The sequence below is a fragment of the Heterodontus francisci genome, chromosome 1, assembly GCF_036365525.1.
Source record: "Heterodontus francisci isolate sHetFra1 chromosome 1, sHetFra1.hap1, whole genome shotgun sequence".
In the NCBI taxonomy this organism is placed as follows: domain Eukaryota; kingdom Metazoa; phylum Chordata; class Chondrichthyes; order Heterodontiformes; family Heterodontidae; genus Heterodontus; species Heterodontus francisci.
Window position 1 is genome coordinate 189264857 of NC_090371.1, and position 17763 is coordinate 189282619.

General features: G+C 46.5%; 1 protein-coding gene across 10 annotated transcripts in view; it reads right to left on the reverse strand.

Moving 5' to 3' along the window:
* The window catches only part of ank2b (ankyrin 2b, neuronal), an 802067-nt gene that overhangs the window by 386926 nt on the left and 397378 nt on the right, over positions 1 to 17763 (reverse strand). The gene's annotated exons all lie outside the window — the stretch shown is intronic.

Here is a 17763-nt window from a genome sequence, read left to right on the forward strand (position 1 = left end):
TATTTACTTTAGTAAAGTACTGACAATACAAATCTTATAAATAATCACTGTAACTTACCACAACCTAACAATGGATGACATTCTTTTCTATGGATGCAACTAACTCACCTGTCAACTGAGTCTGGGAAACTGAGTTATAATCTTAAAACATTGTTGTGTAGCTCGAACTTATACGAACAAGTGCAACCTTCACTATCCATCTCGCTCTAGAGAAATTGAACAACATCTGTGCTCAATTTTCCGACTAACTCAGCCTTTCCTTAGAAATTAAATAATGTGAATTTCAACTAGAAATTGACAGTTATACAACCTTTTTGGGGAAATAGGAGGGGACAAACCTACTTGCAAGGAGGTAACACCCCCATACATAAAAAACTAGTTATGCAGCATGGAAACAGTATAAAAATTGGAACCACACAGCGCATCTTTAGAATTGTTGGATTCATTTCAGCAGCCGTGGTGCGGCAACAATAGTCCTCTCCTTAATCGGGACAGAGGAATCTTGCTAAACTCTGTAGCTTTCTACTCGGGAATTTAAGGTAAATTCTACTTAAATATTGATGGATATCTTAAATATTTTATTGTAACAATAATTAAACTTAAAATTTGGATTCTCTACTGGGAATCAGATTATATTTTCTTTCGTTTCCTAGAACTATTAACACTGTGATTGTTTTACACATCAAAGTGTGAATTGCATGTTTTCTTTAATAAACTTTTAGATAATTTAGAAAATATATTGTCTCATATACTCTTCTGTACTTCAACTCAAGAACGCATCTCTGTACATTCTTTGGTGGGGAAGTACATTATTGAGGAGAGATGCCCGGGCCCTTATAATATCTGGGTTGTCATAATCTGGCTAAAACTTGTTAAAAAGTATTACCATCTGGAGGATGGTAATATCCTCAGCTGCTTCCTTTCCTTTTGGGAGAGTTAGATCAGTTCTTCAGACCCATTCAAGTGTATGTGAGATCTGTCTTTCTCATCCTTAAGTGAGAGTGATCATCTGGGGAGTATGCCTGATCCAGGGTGGTCCCAAAAAGGGGCTAGGATCAATATTCACTTCAATATTTCATAACTCTGAACAAAGATATATTCCATTGAGAAAGTCTCTATGAGAAGCATGAACCATCCATGGCTAAGGAAGTTAAGGATCGTATCAATTTGAAACAAAAGGCATACAATTCTGCAAAGATTAGTGGTAGGCCAGAAGATTGGGAAAAGTTTAGAAATCAGCAGATTCTCCCTTAAAAAAGGGAGAAATTAGAATATGAGAGTAAACTAGCAAGAAATATAAAAACAGATAGTAAGAACTTCTACAAGTATGCAAAAAGGAAGAGAGTAGTTAAAGTTAACATTGGTCCCTTAGAGGATGAGAATGGGGAATTAATAATGGGAAACAAGGAAATGGCAGAGACTTTGAACAAATATTGTGTATCATGGTCGAAGACACTAAAAGCATCCCAGTAACAGGAGAAAATGAAGGGACAAAAGGGAGGGAGGAACTTGAAACAATCACTATAAATAAATAGAGAAAAAGTACTAGGAAAACTAATGGGACTAAAGGCTGACAGGTACCCTGGACCTGATGGCCTGTATCCTAGGGTCTTGAAAGAAATGGCTGCAGAGATGACAGATGCATTGGTTGTAATCTTCGAAAATTCCCTAGGTTCTGGAGAGGTCCCAGTGGATTGGAAGCCACAAATGTAACACCTCTATTCAAGAAAAGGGGGAGCCAGAAAGCAGGAAACTATAGGCCAGTTAGCCTAATATCTGTCATTGGGATAACGGTAAAATCCATTATTAAGGAAGTAGTAGCAGGACATTTAGAAAATCATAATACAATCAAGCAGAGCCAACATGGTTTTATGAAAGGGAAATCGTATTTGACAAATTTTAAAGAGTTCTTTGAGGATGTAACAAGCAGGGTGGATCAAGGGGAATCAGTAGATGTAGTGTATTTGGATTTCCAAAAGGCATTCGATAAGGTGCCACAAAAAAGGTTACTCTCGGAGATAAGAGCTCGTGGTGTACGGGATATTACATTAGCATGGATAGAGGATTGGCTAACTAACAGGAAACAAAGAGTCAGGATAAATGAGTAATTTTCAGATTGGCAAACTGTAACAATGGGATGCTAATGACTTGGATGAAGGGACAGAGTGTATCGTAGCCAAACTTACTGAGGATACAAAGATATGTGGGAAAGCAAGTTGTGAGGAAGACACAGAGAGTCTGCAAAGGGATATAGATAGGTTAAATGAGTAGACAAAAATTTGGCAGATGGAGTACTATGTGGGAAGATATGAAGTTATCCACTTTGGTAGGAAGAATAGAAAAGCAAAATATTATTTAAATGGAGAGAGACTGCAGAATACAGAGGGAATTGGGTGTCCTTGAACATGAATCACAAAAAGTTAGCATGCAGGTACAGCAAGTAATTAGGAAGACAATTGGAATGTTGACCTTTATTGCAAGGGGGATGGAGTATAAAAGAAAATCTTGCTACAACTGTGCAGAGCGTTGGTGTAAACAAACCACAGATTTTTGAGGCCAATACATAAGAACATAAGAATCTAAGAAATAGGAGCAGGAGTAGACCATACAGCCCCTCAAGTCTGCTTCACCATTCAACATGATCGTGGCTGATCTTCTGCCTCAATTCCGCATGCTCCCCATATCCCTCGATTCCCTGAAAGACCAAAATCTATCTAACTCAGACTTAAATATACTCAACAGTGGAGCATCCACAACCCTCTGGAGTAGAGAATTTCAAAGATTCACAACCCTCTGAATGAAAAAAAATTCTCTTTATCTCAGTCCTAAATGATTGACCACCTATTCTAAGACTGTGCCCCTGTGTTCTAGCTTCCCCAGCCAGGGAAACAACCTCTCAGTATCTATCCTGTCAAGCCCCTTCATAATCTTGAATGCTTCAATGCGATCACCTCTCATTCTTCTAAACTCCAAGTAATATATGCCCAATTTACTCAGCTTCTCATTGCAGGGGAACCCTCTCAACCCAGGAACCAAGCTAGTAAACTTTTGCTGTACCACCTCCTATGCAAGTATATCCTTCCTTAAATATGGAGACTAAAACTGTACACAGTACTCCATGTGTGATCTCACCAAAGCTCTATGCAATTGTAGCAAAACTTCCTTATTCTTGTACTCCAATCCCCTCGTGACAAAGGCCAACACGCCATTTGCCTTCCTAATTGCTTGCTGTACCTGCATGCTAACTTTCTGTGTTCATTTTACAAGCACACCCAAGTCTCTCTGAACATCAACATTTAGAAGTTTCACGCCCTTTAAAAAATATTCTGCTTTTCTATTCACCAAAGAGAATAACCTCACACTTTCCCACATTATACTCCATCATGTTGTCCATTCAATTAACATGCCTACATCTCTTTACAGCCTCTTTGTGGTCTTCTCACAGCTTATATTCCCACCTAACTTTGTATCACCAGCAAACTTGGATAAATTACTCTGGGTTTCTTCGTCTAAATCATTAATATAAATTGTAAATAGCTGAGGCCCCAGCAATGATCCTTGTGGCACTCCACTAGTTACAGCCTGCAACTTGAAAATGCAACTTGAAAATGCTCCATTTATCCCTACTCTCTGCTTCCTGTCCATTAATCAATCCTCCATCCATGCTAATATATTAGTCCCAACTCCATGAGCCCTTATTTTGCATATTAACCTTTTGTGTGGCAACTTATTGAATGCCTTTGGGGAAATCCAAATATACTACATCAACCCAACTAGTTACATCCTCAAAAAACTCTTAATAAATTTGTCAAAATAATTTCCCTTCCGTAAAACCATGTTGATTCTGACTGACCACACTTTGATTTTCTAAGTGCATTGTTAAGACTTCCTTAATATAGATTCCAGCATTTTCCCCAATGACTGATGTCAAGCTAACTGGTCCATAGTTCCCTGTTTTCTCTCTCCCTCCTTTCTTGAATAGACTTACAGTGAGGGATCAGTATTCTGGGACATCTTTAAAAATAACATTGGGAATACCTCTTTCCTGCACCAAGAGGATTTCTGTTATTCTAATTAGAAAAATGGCAGCCTGCTGCAGATTTTACCAGTTAGGTCAACTGACCACTACTGAACTCAGGCCGTGGCCAGTGCCAAACTTATTATTATTAATTGCACTGCTGTGCTAGGAGGTTGCAAATCCTATTTAATATAATGGCAACTGGTGAAAGGTGAATCTACTAGATGCATCATTCAAATGAATTTTTTTTCTGGCCAAGATACTTGATGTGTTTCTTACCCTTGGAAAAATAACTCCTCTCAGGGAAGAGGCATTCTCAATAAGTTCTATCTACAATTTGATTAGTAAATGCATCTGTAATAAGCATTATCAATTATCTATCGAAAGGATTATCCTGGAGTATCCCTCAAAGAAATCTGTTCAAAAAAATTACTTCTTAAATTATATTTTGTTGGTTGTTTACACTCATGCTCTTACATTCTTTTCTCTCAGGTTTACACAGATCATTTCTCCATAACTACCCTGTTAATTCATTTCATGATCTTAAAAGTTTGAATCTTATTCAGTCAGTGTCTCGATGACTTGGATTAGTTTCCGTAATTAAAGTGAGACATAGGGCTGAACTTAATTTCAGCAGTGGGGATCCCGGTGATGGGCTGGAGAGCAGGGGGATGCGAACCCACCTCAGCCATTTTTTTTAATTCATTCATGGGATGTGGGCATCGCTGGCCAGGCCAGCATTTATTGCCCATCCCTAATTGCCCTTGAGAAGGTGGTGGTGAGCTGCCTTCTTGAACCGCTGTAGTCCATGTGGGATAGGTACCCCCACAGTGCTGTTAGGAAGGGAGTTCCAGGATTTTGACCCAGCGACAGTGATGGAACGGCGATATAGTTTCAAGTCAGGATGGTGTGTGACTTGGAGGGGAACTTGCAGATGGTGGTGTTCCCATGTATGTGCTGCCCTTGTCCTTCTAGTTGGTAGAGGTTGCGGGTTTGGCAGGTGCTGTCTAAGGAGCCTGGCCGAATTTAATGGCAGGCAGGCAATTAACTGCCCACCATCGGGGCAGCCACCCCCTTTAAGGGACAAGATGCCACCTCAAGAGTTGCCAGCCAATCGGAGGGCTAACAGCTCAGTAGTCCCAGCAGCACCACCAGGGGCGGTGGTCACTGCTGCGACTAAACCTGGCCCGGAGCAGCATCGTGGATACCACCCTGGGACGAAGGTAAATGGATTCGAGGTCGCCTGGGCCAGTCAGGCATGCCCCAATGAGGGGGTGGGGTGGTGGTTGGTGAGGGAAGGGGGTGGTCTTGCCACGAGGGCAGCCATCGCCATTGGAAGTCCCCCTACATAGGCCATGGTTTGCCCCAAAAGGAGGGACCCTGCCCTGAGTCCACTTGGAAGTCACCAGGTTTCACCTGGTGTCTCCATGCAGTGTCAGGCCACTCTGACGTTAGTTAAATGGGAGGGGAGGCGGGAACCTGCCCTTAAGTGGTTCAACTGGCCACGGGCAGGAGGGCCATCCTCCACCTTCCCTGTCATGGACAAAATGGCATGTTGGCAGGAGAATGTTGGGCACACCACCCAATGCTTCCCCTTGCCATTTTGTCTGTTTCCCCACCTCCCATTCTTAAATCCCTCCTTAAATTTCTCCACTTCTTTACCTCCCTCTCCTCTTTTAAGACCCTCCCTAAAAACTACCACTTCGGCCAAGTTTGTAGTCACCCCTTCTAATATCTCCATCTTTGACTCGTCAATTTTTGTCTAATTATGACATTTTCCCATGTTAAAGGGGTCACAGAAATGCAAATTGCTGTTGCAGTGTCATCTTCAAACTTAGGCATTGTAATATATTTTAAAAACATAATATGAACGTAATGAACATCAAGACTGAGCCCGGATGTTTTTTTCTGGTTACAGCTCCCTGAATAGAACGACTAAAATTGGCAACTTCTTCTTCTTCTTTGGCCTCCTTGTCTCGAGAGACAATGGGTAAGCACCTAGAGGTGGTCAGTGGTTTGTGGAGCAGAGCCTGGAGTGGCTATAAAGGCCAATTCCAGAGTGACAGACTCTTCCACAGGTGCTGCAGATAAAATTGGTTGTTGGGGCTGTTACACAGTTGGCTCTCCCCTTGCGCTTCTGTCTTTTTTCCTGCCAACTGCTAAGTCTCTGTGACTCGCCACACTTTAGCCCCGCCTTTATGGCTGTCCGCCAACTCTGGCGATCACTGGCAATTGAGTCCCACGACTTGTGATCAATGTCACAGGACTTTGATTTGATTTAGAGATACAGCACTGAAACAGGCCCTTCGGCCCACTGAGTCTGTGCCGACCATTAACCACCCATTTATACTAATCCTACACTAATCCCATATTCCTACCACATCCCCACCTCTCCCTATATTCCCCTACCACCTACCTATACTAGGGGCAATTTATAATGGCCAATTTACCTATCAACCTGCAAGTCTTTTTGGTTGCGGGAGGAAACCGGAGCACCCGGAGGAAACCGACGCAGGCACAGGGAGAACTTGCAAACTCCACACAGGCAGTACCCAGAATTGAACCCGGGTCGCTGGAGCTGTGAGGCTGCGGTGTTAACCACTGCGCCGCCCTTCATGTCGCGTTTGCAGACGTCTTTAAAGCGGAGACATGGACAGCTGGTGGGTCTGATACCAGTGACGAGCTCACTGTACAATGTGTTCTTAGGGATCCTGCCATCTTCCATGCGGCTCACATGGCCAGGCCATCTCAAGCGCCGCTGGCTCAGTAGGGTGTTTATGCTGGGGATGTTGGCCGCCTCGAGGACTGTGTTGGAGATACGGTCCTGCCACCTGATGCCAAGAATTCTCCGGAGGCATCGAAGATGGAATGAATTGAGACGTCGCTCTTGGCTGCCATACTTTGTCCAGGCCTCGCTGCCATAGAGCAAGGTACTGAGGACACAGGCTTGAAACACTCGGACTTTTGTGTTCCGTGTCAGTGCGCCATTTTCCCACCTTCTCTTGGCCAGTCTGGTTTGTTGATTTCTGCATCAAGAGACAGGTTACTGGTGATAGTTGAGCCTAGGTAGGTGAACTATTGAACCACTTCCAGAGCATGGTCACCGATATTGATGGATGGAGCATTTCTGACGTCCTGTCCCATGTTGTTTATTTTCTTGAGGCTGATGGTTAGGCCAAATTCGTTGCAGGCAGCCGCAATCCTGTCGATGAGTCTCTGCAGACACTCTTCAGTGTGAGATGTTAAAGCAGCATCGTCAACAAAGAGGAGTTCCCTGATGAGGACTTTCTGTACTTTGGTCTTCGCTCTTAGACGGGCAAGGTTGAACAACCTGCCACCTGATCTTGTGTGGAGGAAAATTCCTTCTTCTAAAGACTTGAACGCATGTGAGAGTAGTAGGGAGAAGAAGATCCCAAACAGTGTAGGTGCGAGAACACAACCCCGTTTCACGCCACTCAGGATAGGAAAGTGGTCTGATGAGGCGCCGCTATGCTGAATTGTGCCTTTCATATTGTCATGGAATGAGGTGATGACACTTATTAGCTTTGGTGGGAATCCGATCTTTGTTAGTAGTCTGAAGAGACCATGTCTGCTGACGAGGTCAAAGGCTTTGGTGAGATTAATGAAAGCAACGTAGAGGGGCATTAGTTGTTCGCAGCATTTCTCCTGTAGCTGGTGAAGGGAGAACAGCATGTCAATGGTGGATCTCTCTGCTCGAAAGCCACACTGTGCCTCAGGGTAGGCATGCTCAGCCAGCTTCTGGAACCTGTTTAAAATGACTCGAGCGAAGACTTTCCCCACTATGCTGAGCAGGGAGATTCCACGGTAGTTGTTGCAGTCACTGCGGTCATCCTTGTTCTTATATTGGCATCGCGCATGTCCTGTGGTACTGCTCCTTCATCCCAGCACAGGCAAAGCAGTTCATAGAGTGCTGAAAGTATAGCAGGCTTGGAACTCTTGATTATTTCGGGGCAATGCTGCCCTTCCCAGGGGCTTTTCCACTGGCTAGAGAATAAATGGCATCACGGAATTCCGATTTTGTTGCCTGTTCATCCAGCTCGTCCATGACTGGCAGAAACTGGGCTGCATTGAGGGCAGTCTCAGTGACAACATTTTCCCTGGAGTACAGTTCTAGGTAGTGCTCCACCCAGCGGTTCATTTGCTTGTGTTGGTCAGTGATTGTGTCCCCTGATTTGGACTTGAGGGGGGAGGGGGGGGGGTCCATCTTCCTGATGGTTGGCCCAAAAGCTCTCTTAATGCCATCATACATTCCTCTGATGTTTCCAGTGTCGGAGGCCAGCTGAGTATGACTGCATAGGTGTTGCTCGTAGTCATTTGCGCAGCGCCTGGCTGTTCTTTGTGCAGCGCATCTGGTTGCTTTAAGTGCTACGGATGTTAACTGGCTGGGGGCTTTCTTGTAGTTCAACAGTGCAATGCACTTAGCGGCTATGACAGGTTCCAACTCTTCAAAGTGAGATTGAAACCAGTCTGCATTCTGCTTCACACGTTTGCCATAGGTGGTCATTGCTGAGTCATAGATGGCGCCTCTGATGTGGGCCCACTTGGTCTCTGCATCTCCTGTGGGAGTGTTTTGAAGGGCTTTTTCAAGTGAGTTTAGAAACTTATGTAACAGCTGTGGATAAGAAATTCTGCTAGTATTGCTGCGGGCGGCCCTTCTGCTTGGAGTGATGCAGCTTCTTTGGTTTGAGTCTAACTTTGCTGCACACCAGGGAGTGGTCTGTGTCGCAGTCTGCACTGTGGAAGCTGCATGTGATTTGAACGCTGTTTAAAGAGGCTCGCCTTGTGACGATGAGGTCCAGCTGGTGCCAATGACATGATCTTGGGTGCCTCCAAGAAACCAGGTGACAAGGTTTAGTATGACAGAATGAGTTGGTGATGCAGAGGTTGTGATGGTACACAACTCAAGCAGTCTCTGTCCATTCTCATTCATCCTTCCAATGCCATAGCACCCAAGGCAGGAGGGCCATGAGTCATGGTCGGCCCCAACCCTGGCATTAAAGTCCCCCAGCAGGAACAGATGTTCGGTATTGGGGATGCTACTGATGATATTATGGAGTTCCTCGTAGAACTGGTCTTTAACTTCCATGCAAAGTGTTGGAGCATAGATGCTGAGTAGGTGTACTGGACCAGAGGCGGTGAGCAGTCGGATGGACAGTATGCGTTCCGAGCCATTTGAAGGTGGCTCTATCATGCTGAGCAAGGAGTTTCTGATGGCGAAGCTCACTCCATGCTGTCTTGGTTCTTTAAGTTCCCTACCCTGCCAGTAGAAGGTGTAGTCTTGCTTTCTTAGAGATCCGCTTGCAGGGAGGCGTGTCTCCTGAAGTGCTGCAATGTCCACATTGAGTCTACTGAGCTCGTTGTTAATGATGGCGGTCTTCCGAGAATCGTTGATTTGTGTAAGGTCTTCCAACAGGCCAGGACACATAGTTCTGACGTTCCAGCTTGCAAAACGAAGGGCTGGTACCTTCTTTCCTTTTTTTGTCGTGCTGTTTGGTGTGGTGTTACAGTCCACTTGTCGGGCAATGACCCTGAGCTCCAAGCACCCATTGAAGCAGGTGGACTGTGGCGGGACAGAACCTTACTGACCGGGGGTTGCCCGGTTTGAGGCGGGCGGTAGCTGTCAGTGAGGTGCGATGACCTCTCCCACCTACAAAGGCAACCTGTGGCGTCCAATCTCGATGCCATTTGAGCTGAACTGATAACCCGTAACTGCTGCCTTCCGTGTTGTTTTGGTCACTGTGAGGCAACTATGGAGTGACCTCTCCATGGCGCAAGCCTGGGCGTATGTATGGAGGTTGTGAGTTGCCCAAGCGTCAAAACCCCCTTCTCGGCCTTCCTGGTGGGGTCCAAAGGAGTGCAGAGCACGACGTTTGGCACCAGTATGGCTGCAGGAACTGCTGGAAACATACCGTCTTCGGAGTTCCGCTCCTGATTTTCTGTTAGGGTTTACTCCGTTAGCCTTGGTCTCTCCCGAGACACCCACAAGGCAGTGGGGTTGTTAGGGCCCCTGCTCAGGGATAGGTGGATGCCAGTGGGAGTAGGTGGGGGGGGGGGGGAAGAGGTTGCGGGACGGGGGGGGGGGGGAGGAGGAGGAGGGATGCGGGGGGAGGGGGTGGAGGGAAGGGGTTGTGAGGGGGAGCTGGGAAGAGGGCTGCATGGGGATAGGGGAGGAGGTGCAGGGGAAGGGGGTGTGAGGGGAAGGGGGTGCGAGGGTGTGGGGGGAAGGAGGCGCGAGGTGGGTAAGCTGGGAGGGGGGCGCGATGGGGGAGCTGGGAAGAGGGTGGGGGGGGGGGGAGGGGATGGCGAAAGGGGGTGCAGGTAATAAAACATTTCATCAGCTCCCACACAATGCGGTCCCCATGTAAAGTTGGGGTTGCTTTGTGTAGTTTCAACCTCGACACAAAAGTTTGCCGGTCTAATTGAAAATTTTTTTTTAACTACCGTGATTTATTCGCGATATTTTCTTCTTGGATTCTTGGGATGAAATCGATCCTGCCAGGTCTACCCCTCACTCGCTGCACCAAGAATTTTGAGGAGCAGGGGCTTTAATGCCTTTTACTCTCCATAGAGAGGGGTGTGGGGTGTGAGGGGTGAGCTGGGAAGGGGATGCTAGGGGTGAAGGGGGGAGGCGTCTAGCGGGGGTCACGAGCGGGCCAGCCCACAGCATGTATGGCCTCTTCGATATCAGCGTCCTCCAGGCTGACACTGCGCTTGTGGTCGCCATCCAGCTGACGGCAGAACTTCTTTCCCGGCTCCCAGCAGTGACGGCGGAAGGACGACCGAGGTCGGATTGGCAACTACCATTTGTTTTCTATTACCTAGTCAGTTCGTCATTCGATCTTTAACTTCGTCTTAGAACAACAACAACAAATTGCCTTTATATGGCACCTTTAACATAGTATAAACATCCCAAGGCACCTTACAGGAGCTTTATCAGACAAAATTTGATAAATTTTAGTAGAAGTTACAGCCTTTTCTTTAGCCTCAAATATTTTGAGTTGGGCTGCCAACTTTGGTTGAATTTATTCCTGGAGGTTTGATCATGTGACAGTAGATCACAACATCTGACCACATGACATGTGCTTACAATTTGCAACGATTATTGCATTTATCTAATAAAGTTAGGTCACACCCGAGTGGATATCCTTACACTCTGTTTCTCCATATCTGGAGCATTTCTGAGCTGCTTGTCACTTTTATCAGAAATACTGTCCAGTGTCAGCCAGTGAGCTTTACTTGCAGAGCTGTATTAAAAAATTCTTGGTACCTTGAGCACCAAGAACATTCAGGGCTCCTCCCCACTTTTCACACAACCCTCCACCCAACCACAATCCATTAAGATATTCCTTTTTAACTCTAGTGTATTCTATTTGGAGTTTTACTCAGGTCCCTTAAGGGATTTGAAAGCAGGACTCTTTAAAATAACCTGTAAACTATGTTAATATATCCAATGAAGCATTAAACTTCTCAGTATTTTTGTCTAAACAGTCACGTCAATTGGAAAACATATCAATCAAAATAATTTCCGATTGGGACTATCTGACAGCACTATCACGAGTATTTCTAGATTTCAAGATGCAACGTGGATGAAATTTTTATTTTCCCATATCTTTGTAAACAGTTGTGTAAAAGGACTTTGCTCCTTTAAAACAAAACTTTCTAAAAGCAATGGAATTTGTCTGGACCTCCTCAATGACTGGGTGATGGGCTATTGATCCATTTCAAATCTATTAAACCAGTTGGCAAGTAAAAACAGGCAAAATTATGCTTTTTTAATCTATAAATTGAGATTCAAAACAGGTCAAGGCAGCCAATGCGCATATCTCCATGGAAATAAAATCCTCTTTCTGCATATAAAGAACTCCAGCTGCATTTGTAACTACAACCTGTCTAGTCCAGTTGCAGCAGTAACGGATAGCCAATTAAAAAAAAAAATCATTCTTGGGATTTGGGTGTGCCGGCATGGCCATCATTTATTGCCCATCCCTAATTGGCTTTGAGAAGGTGGTAATGAGTCACTTTCTTGAACTGCTGCAGTCAGTGTGGTTAAGGTAGTCCCACAGTGCTGTTAGGTATGGTGATATATGTCTAAATAAGGATGGTGTGTGACATGGAGGGGAAGTTGAAGGTGGCTAGCTTTCCTTGCGCTTGCTATCTTGGTCCTTCTCAGTGCTAGAAATCATAGGTTTGGAGGTGTTATCGGAGAAGCCTTGTCAAGTTGCTGCAGTGCATCCTCTCGATAATACACACTGCAGCGATGGTGCGCCAGTGGTGCTGCAATGGATGGGTTACCAGTCAAGCAGACTGCTTTATCCTGAATCCTATCAAGCTTCCTGAGTGTTATTTCAGCTATACCCATCTAGTCAAGTGGAGAGTATTCCATCACACTTGTGCCTTGCAGGTGCTGGAGAGGATTTGGAAAGTCACGAGGTGAGGCACTCGCCACAGAATATCCATCCTCTGATCGGCTCTTGTTTTTACAACATTTAAGTGGCTGGTTCAGTTGCATTTCTAGTTAATGTTGACTCCCAGGAAATTGATGGTGGGGAATTCAGTGATGGTAATGTCATTTTAGGGCTGTATCTTCCAGACTTCGAAAATTTTCGGCTGTCGGGTCCCAACCCCGTTCACAGCAGCTGCTTGAATTCAGGTGCGATCTTATGCGAGCCAGTCAATTAAGAACCCACCTCTGGGGTCACCATCCAATGAGGGACAGCGGGCAGTTTCCGGAAGTGGGAGGTGGAAACAGTGTGGTCCATTGCTAGGGTGGCTGGCAGCCCGCACAATGACACTAGTGAGAATGCTATTGAGGGGCGAGCAGCAGGAGCGGCAGGGACACAATAGAGGATTATCATCTGGGGAATGACCGGTACTGCATCATTATCGGAGACATCAGTTTCCAGGGGTTCCACACGCTGTGGCAAGTCTCCAACATGGGAATGCGTCAGCTCACCTTTTTTTGCCAGTAAACATTAAAAAGCCTTGAAATCACACACAGTTCCCAACTCCTACTGTGCAGCGTCCTCCTCTGAGTTGCCGGGTTGCTGACACAGACTGGGCCCATGTTATGCTGGTAAAACTGCCTTGTGCTGGGAAAATCACTGAAAATTGATCCCTTAACTACCTTAATTGGCTTCCTGCTATTTATGCGCAGGTTGCCGCCATCGGACCCAACACTTCCAGGGAAAAGCGGCTGGAGGTGGGAACTTGTCACCAAACCAGCCCAACGCATTCTTGCCTAAATTTGCTTGCCTGTCCCCAACCTTCAATCCTGGGCTGAATTTTACCAGCCCCTCGACGGTGCGGGTCGCGGCGGGGGGGCCGGTATGTTGCAGGGAAAGGCCCACCTTGACCCGCAACGTTGAGAAGGGCCCGCTGCATATTACCGGCAGCGAGGGGACCTTGGTGCGGCCCACCACTTGGCGGTGGGCCCTACATCTGCATATTTAAATTGACATTAATTATATTCAAATTAACTTACCTGCGGTCCCACACCGATTTTATGGCCTCCGTTTGGCCTTTGCGCACCTTCGGAACTCTGCAGGGAATTCCAAGGCGAGAACCTAGTGCGGAGGGGGAGTAATAAAAATTTCAGGGCAGGAGGGGTGGAGGAGCGGGGAAATCAATTTTTATTGCATGTGGGGATGATGGGAAGGAGCTCTAGGCCAAATGTTAGAAGTTTAGGGGGTAAAGTTCGGGTAGGGAAAAAGGCACTGCCTGACGAGGTGGTTGAGGCAAGGAACCATCACAGCATTTAAGAAGTATTTAGATGAGCACTTGAAACACCATAGCACACATGGCTATGGGCCAAGTGCTGGAAAATGGTATTAGAATAGGTAGGTGCTTGATGGCAGGCACAGACACGATGGGCCGAAGGGCCTGTTTCTGTGCTGTATGACTCTATGTCCGGAATTTTACAGTGGACGGATGGGAGCCGGACTCCGACGTAAATGTCGGTGACGAACTCGCTCCCTCCCAGCCTGGGGATCCGTCCCGTATTTTACAGATTCACAGGCTTTAATTGGCCCGAGGCGGGACTTGCACCCACTTGAGGAAGGAGGTCCCACCTCAGTGAGCTGCCGGCCAATCAGCGGGCCGGCAGCTCTTAGTCTCAGCAGCACCACCGGGAGCGGTCGCCACTGCTGGGACTGCAGCCCAGCCGACGCCATGGACCCAAGAGAGTGGGTAAGTTTGGGTTGCCTCACCAGGAGGATTGGTTGTGCCCTGGTGAGGCCAGGGAGATCGTTCGCAGGGAGGGGGGCGTTTTGGATCCCGGGGTGGGTTGGGAGGCGGGGACAGCCCTCAATCGGGCACCCTGTCCCCAACTGCCATGCCCCTCCCACCCCGGGGCGCCTTTCACATCCCCAGCACACCCGCTTGCCACGGGTAAAATACCTGTGGAGGCAGCGAGGGCCCGTAAGTGGCCACTTAAGGGTCTTGATTGGCCTCGGGCGGGCAGGCCGTTTCCCACCCCACTACCTGACCTCCGTAAACTTGTCCGGAGGAGGAATCAGGTCAGGTAGGCCTCCCGGAGTCGCTCAATTTTACGCTGCCCCCAGGCCACCATCCGACCGGCTGGGGCGGTGTAAAATTCCAGTCTTTGACTCTATGACATATGTTGGTCATTTCGGGCATTGAAATGGTCATTGGGGGGTTTGAGGAAGGGCCATCCACATCTTTCTTATTTTTTAATAAAAATGTAATATTGTTGGACCTTTAAAAATTAACAGTAATTCTAAGGGCTTAAAGCCCTTTAGAAATGGCGCCAGCACCTGCGCGGTGGCACCGGACACCGTTGCCGGGGATGCAGAGTCAACCCCTACAAGTCATCAGGGGTGGCCGCTCCGCCCCCACTACTTAAATGAGCCCCGCGCGAAATATCGTGTGGGCTCCTCGGCGGTCCATCCGTGTCAGCGGGCCAGCACGCCGCCGAGGACCACGGCACGCAATTAAAATTCAGCCCCATGTCTCCAAGGGCCAGGGAAAATTCTCCCCTTGTTGTTGGAGATGGTCCAAGTGCGAATGCCACTTGTCACTCATCAGCCCAGGTCCAGACATTGTCTATGTCTTGCTGCAGGAAGCCCCCAATAGGATGTAGTTGATGAGGTATATTGGCATTTTTTCTGTGCTTTCTAGAAGCTAGTTTAAATGTTCAGATAGCTGATTTTCTTCAATATCCACGAGATAAATTCCCTACTAATTTTGCTTTCTGCAAATTCAAATTTTGATAGCAAGAAATTTTAATGTTAAAGCATAACACATTTCTTTGCATTCATACAGGAACATGTAGAATGAGTTACTAAGTTCGTCAACTGATATACAAAGAGGTTCTTTTGCAGTTTCCACTAAAATAGATAGGGCATTTTCCAGGACATCGTTTATTCTAAGTCATTTGTCATTAACCCTCAAAATGACGGATCAGGTCCTATTAAGATTGGGGCCAGGGATAACCATGCTTGAAGAGAATGGTTCCAGACATGGGGAATTTTAGTTACAAGCTTAGGTTGGAAAAACTAGTCTTGTTCTCCTTAGAATAAAGGAGATTGAGGTTAGATTTAATAGAAATGTACAAGATTATGACAGGCTTAAATAAGTTAGACAAGGAAAAACAGTTCCCATTAACTAATGGTACTAGGTCTAGGGGACACTGATTGAAGGTTTTGGGCAAGAGATGCATTGGGAATATGAGGATGATCTTTTTTACGCAGCGGATGGTAATGACCTGGAACGTGCTGCCCACAAGGGCGGTGGCAGAGGAGAAAATCAATGACTTCAAGAGGAAATCGGATGGCCACATGAAGGAAATTGACTTGCTGGGCCACGGGGATCGAGCGTGGGAGTGGGACTGACTGAATTGTTCTGGGTGAGACGGCATGGACTCGATGGCCCGAACAGCCTCCCTCTGCTCCGTAAATTACTATATGAGAATGCGGGCTGGGGTCCGCAACACAGAAACATGATAGCTCAGCATCACTGGTACTTACAACCCATGTACAACTTTACAACTATCAACCGCCCTGTTCCTACTTTAGTAAATGAGAGGATGTTTTTAAATTGAAATAGTTTTATTTGTGCCACTAAATATGGAAGTACATGAGATGTGTTTTTACATGAAGCTTTTTCACACCAATTTACTGGTTGATATAATCTGTAAAAATAATTGTTCTGTATTTATGCAACTGTGTAATGGTGCATTAACTGCCCTGATCTGATATGAATATGGTGACTTCAACCTTCTTGACTGCTGCTGAACCTCATAAAATTTATGGTTAACTGCAGCACCAGTAATAAAATACAAAATATCCAACTTAATAGAAAAGAGATGTATACCACAGAATTCATTTATATTTTACGATCTCTGCTTTACAAATAAATTGCATCACTTCTATGATTTTAATAGCAGTTACCATCCATTTCCCCAGTGAAATTTCTCAAGCTGTTTAATGATTAGATAAACTAGAATGTGACACAATGGTGGGGATTTTGTGCAGGAGGCTGCTGGCCCTGTGATGGGGCGGAACCCCCATCCCTAGTAAGTGTTTAAAGGGACAGGGAACCCTGCCTCTGCATTTTTTCTGACCCCCGGAACGATCCTCCGGTTTTTTGGGGTCAATGCTTAAAGAGTCGGGATCCCTGTCCCTTTAAACGCTTATTAGGGATGGGAATCCCGCCCCATCACAGGGCCAGCAGCTCAGCAGCATCAGCAATGCCACCAGAAGCGGCCACCGGTAATACTGCAGAGGCCTCAGACCCAGGCCCAGTGCTGGAACCCTGGACAAAAGGTAACTGAAGCAGGGTCACTGGGGCCAATCTGGAAGACCCCTGCGAGGGGGTTGGGGGCGGGTGTTCGGTCCAGGGGACGGGGTCCCAGGGGGTATATTTGTTCCCGGTGAGGGTCCACAGTGGGCCACAAATTGCCCATGGAGGAAGGACCCCCCCCACCAAGCCAGCCTCGTTTTTCAAGGCATCTTCCCCGCGTGGCAGAGACCACCACCACCCCCCCGCCCCCCCCCCCTCCCCTCACGCCACTCATCAGATACCAAAGTTGGCAGGAAGAGGCCCTTATCTAGCCTCTGGGCAAGAAGGCCGTCGTCAGCCTATCCCGCCCCCAGGAGTATCAGAACTGGGATTCCCAGCGTCGGGTTCCTTGGTGGGCGATTCTGCCCCGATTCTCTGGCCATGAAACCCGCCGTCGGATTGAGCACAAAATCTGGCTTTATAGGTGTAACAGCACAGTGGGGTTGGGGGCTGTTGACAGCAAAATGTTGGCATTCACTCTCATTACCCCCTGAACGCAACTTCAGCATGTCAGGCATGCGCAGATTAGCGAGGAAATCCTGAAGTTGCAGTCTGCCACCCAGAGGTTAGACATAAGCTGTGTTATGTGACCTCCCCCCTCCCACTGCTCCCCCTCTCCGCCCCCCAACCCTGGAACCAGCAATCACTGAAATCAGCGAGAATTTCAACTCTCCAGCTCCTACATCGCCGTTTGAAATCCCTTAAAAAGTTACACCTTGTTCAAACAGGTTTTTAAATGGTGATGTCATTAATAAAGCTTGATGAACAGAACAACTGACCCTGAAAAAATAATTTTATAATCATGGAATGCTGTTAAACAATTAATTATTATATTTTTTAAGCTAAAATTTGTTAGTAATTTTTTATTAATAATTTTTTTCAGAATATTTTAGTTTCTACCTTCACCCCATATGTATGTCCCAATC